The 4,258-nt window shown below is 37.3% G+C and overlaps 1 pseudogene; it reads left to right on the top strand.

Annotated features, from left to right (window-relative positions):
* Window positions 1-789: 789 nt before the first annotated feature.
* LOC141580176 (large ribosomal subunit protein uL16-like) lies at window positions 790-1,281 on the top strand (annotated as a pseudogene).
* The last annotated feature ends 2,977 nt before the right edge of the window (window positions 1,282-4,258 follow it).

The raw sequence follows: 4,258 nt of genomic DNA, 5'->3' as shown, positions 1-4,258 counted from the left end.
GAGAATAATGAATGTCTGTAATTTTTATGCTGCTAGATTTTGAGGTATGTTGTACAGCAGTAGATAAGTAATACAGTGTCCTGTGTTACAACAGTATATTATCTTGAGTATTTAAAAAATTAAGCAGATGATAGCTTTTTAGACATCATTTGTCTAATAAAAAGATGATAGCTTGTTAGTCAACATTAGTTGCTTTAATTACTTTGGTTAGATTTGGAAAGCCATTAGTCTATTCAAAGAAATACTTTATAAATATTTAGATACTAGCATTAGTTGAAAGGTATGAAAGTGCACTTTCTCTTCGAGGCACTGGCGAGGTTACTGAGTTGCCAGGGGCTACCATCCTGCTCCTTGTTATTGATATTGTAAGAACCAGACATACACAAAGTTTCGTTTCTGCCAGTGTTCCTGATGCCAAGATCTGTATCTTTGACCTGGGTTGAAAGAAGGCAAAAGCGGCCGGGCGCGGTGGCTCAAGCCTGTAATCCCAGTACTTTGGGAGGCCGAGGCGGGTGGATCACGAGGTCGAGAGATCGAGACCATCCTGGTCAACGTGGTGAAACCCCGTCTCTACTAAAAATACAAAAAATTAGCTGGGCATGGTGGCGCGTGCCTGTAGTCCCAGCTACTCAGGAGGCTGAGGCAGGAGAATTGCTTCAACCCAGGAGGCGGAGGTTGTGGTGAGCCGAGATCGTGCCATTGCACTCCAGCCTGGGTAACAAGAGCGACACTCTGTCTCAAAAAAAAAAAAAGACGGCAAAAGCGGATGAGTTCCCTTTCTGTAGGCACATGGTGTCTGATGAGTATGAGCTGCTGTCTTTCCAAGCCCTGGAGGCTGCTGGTAATTGTGCCAACAAGTACATGGTTTAAAACTGTGGCAGAAATGGCTTTCACATCTGAGTGTGGCTCCATCCTTTCCATGTCATCCACATAAACAAGACGTAGTCCTGTGCTGGAGATGAAAGGCTCCAGATGGGTATGTGAGGGGCCTTTGGAAAACCTCGGGGTACTGTGGCCAGGCTCCACATTGGTCAAGTCATCATGTTTATCAGCAACAATCTTCAGAACAAGGACCATGTGATGGAAGCCTTATGCAGGGCCAAGTTCAAGTTCCCCGGATAGCAGAAGATCCACATCTCCAAGAAGTGGGGCTTCACCAAGTTTAATGCTGACAAATTTGAAGACAAAGTGGCTGAGAAGCACCTCATCCTTGGTGGTTGTGGGGTCAAGTACCTTCCTAATCACAGCCCCTTGGACAAGCGGCAGGCTCTGCATTCATGAAGGCTTTTGGCAGCACTGTCTTCTCGGGCAGGCTGATTTGACTTACGCTTACTAGTAAATTCTGTTTACTGCCCACCCCCCCGCCAAAAGCAAACAGAAAAAGAAAAGTATAAAAACTCATCTATTACAGCTTTCCACCAAACTTCATAAGTACTGAAAAAAGTTATATCTCTGCCTGACACTAAAGGATTATATTAGTGATTTTGCTGAGGTTCATTTTGGAAGAGAAGTAGAATTATCCTTTAAAATGAGGCATATTTAAAATAAAAGGGTCTTCTGTATTTAATATCAATGGGTTGGTTACTTCTGAAGATGATCTCCTCCTCTGTAGTTTTGATGTGGACTCTTTTATATCCAGTTCGAGATTAATATCAGTTGATTGGACTGAAGACAGCTGCTTTCAAGAAATTTTCTCACGCTACCTTACGGGTGGTCCCATTCCTAAATTTTTGTAAGCAATTATGTTTCTTTTTCTGAGAAAGTATTTTGGACCCAAATAATATGCCACAGTTTAAATACGCTTATGCAGCCCTCTTATTACATACAGTCAAACCACTTAAGTTTTCGGTTCAGAATCACTGTTTCCAGATCAATGATGGCATAGGTTTAACAGCCAAAAATTTACATTGATAATGATTTAATTTAGGCTTTATAACTTATTTCAAATACTGTATTAGTTTCCTTTCGCTATGAGTTTAATTCCAGAGACAAAGCAATTTACTCACTTTAGAGCTATGATATAGCAACATCCCAATTCAAGATGTGATTTTTATAAAAGAAATATGATAGATTTCAATTATATCATTTAATCCGTTTTTCACAAAACAGTGGCATCTAGTGGTCTATGAAAACCCTTCTCCCAGCTGTTTCTAATTTGTCTTTACTATTTAGTTTGAATCTGGCATTAATTGCCTACACCTAGTTCAATTGCTAGATTCACTACTATCTCTTACTTTACATATTCAAATTTTTGCAATATTAATCTTTTATTCTTCATTTGTGGATGTAGCCTAATGTCAACAACACTATTCTTACTATTTTGATGTTACTCTATGAGAAATCTTTGTATGTCAATAGGGCTAATGAGTGACTGCCACTAAAATAGATGAATTACTTTGAAATACCAAAAAAGAGACTACCTTAGAACAAAGGTCTATAAAAGAGGTTCACTTGACCGGGCACAGTGGCTCAAGCCTGTAATCCCAACACTTAGAGAGACTGACACAGGTGGATCATCTGAGGTCTGGAGTTTGAGACCAGCTGACTCACTTGGTGAAACCCAATCTCTACTAAAAATACAAAAAATTAGCCAGGTGTGGTGGTGCATGCCTGTAATCCCAGCTACTTGGAAGCTGAGGTAAGAGAATCACTTGAACCCGGGAGGAGGAAGTTGCAGTGAGCTGAAATCGTGCACTCCCACCTGAGCAAAAAGGGCAAAATTCCATCTTAAAAAAAAAAAAAAGAAAAAAATAAGAGATTCACTTTCTGAAGTAACAAAATTGGACTGGTTGTTTCTATAATAGAGTAGTGTAAACTATTTTCTCACTGCTTATCACCACTTGGTATAATTAGTATAGGAATATTCTTTAAACCTATTGCCTAATAGTTTGTAAACCTGACCACAGTGTATTCATGTTTAGAACTTTCCTGAATTCTGCTTAGTAGAAGAAAGATGTTGATATTTTCTTTTATTTATTATGACCAAGTATGGCATGCACCAGTTTGGTGTAGTAAAAGCAAAGAAAATACTGTCTTTTATTAATGGAGAAATTAATTAGTAATAATTGAATATATTATCCTATGAAAGTGATACCCTCAGAAAGATTTATCTGCATGATCTAGCCAATACGAGACACTATAAGTCTGCTTTCAAAATTTGAATTTGAAGACATGTTGTTCCCTCATGAACATTATGTGTGAAACTCAGCTCTCACTTATTACTGTGCTCTAAAAATGATTTTAAATAAATTGATGGAAATGAACTCAGGCTATTGAATGGCAATTATTAATTTAAACAAATCTATATTCACACCTAGTTCCACATTTACTGTGCAAAACAAGGAGGAGTTCTGTAATTTTTTTTCTTGATATAAAGCCTGGTTATACTTTGCATAAATTTATTGAGCTATATAACTTATTATTTGTATATGTATATTGTGCATAATATGTATAGTAACTAATATGTAAATAAAATTTACATTAAATGACTGATAGAGGTGAAAATTGAGAATTTTCTAGAGAAAATTCTTAGGACTGGCATGGTGGCTTACGCCTGTAATCCCAACACTTTGGGAGGATGAGGCAGGTGGATCATAAGATAAGGAGTTGAAGACCAGCCTGACCAACATGGTGAAACCCTGTCTCTACTAAAAATACAAAAATTAGCTGGGTGTAGTGGTGTATGCCTTTAATTCCAGCTACTCAGGAGGCTGAGGCAGGAGAATCATTTGAACCCAGGAGGCAGAGATTGCAGTGAGCCAAGATCGCACCAGTCATTTACATAAAATGACTGATAGAGGTGAAAATTGAGAATTTTCTAGAGAAAATTCTTAGGACTGGCATGGTGGCTTACGAGTAAAAACTGATGGTCCCAAATGCACTCCAGTCTTGGCATCAGATCAAGACTCCATAAAAAAAAAAAAGAAAGTTCTTCATATTATAAGCACTATTTCAAACCTTTGGGCCTAATGGATGATACTTATTAAACTAATATTACAATTACTTAAAAATATATCAAATTTTTTCCTATCAGTATAATTTAAATAAATATTAATATTTATGTGTGTACTTTTCTCAAAAGAACTTAATTATTTGTATGTAAAATAAAGTGTACACCTGTTAATATTGATCATCTATTCCAGAATTTAGAAGTACTCATTTACTTAATACCAGCTTGTGTCCAAAGTTGGGATTTTAAATGAGCCTCTTAGAGAGGCTCATTTATTCTTGAGGTAGCTTTAAAACAAGTAACATTACC

The sequence above is a fragment of the Saimiri boliviensis genome, chromosome 10, assembly GCF_048565385.1.
Source record: "Saimiri boliviensis isolate mSaiBol1 chromosome 10, mSaiBol1.pri, whole genome shotgun sequence".
NCBI classification, from domain to species: Eukaryota; Metazoa; Chordata; class Mammalia; order Primates; family Cebidae; genus Saimiri; species Saimiri boliviensis.
Note: the sequence above shows the minus strand (reverse complement) of the source record. Positions and strands in the feature narration are given on the sequence as shown.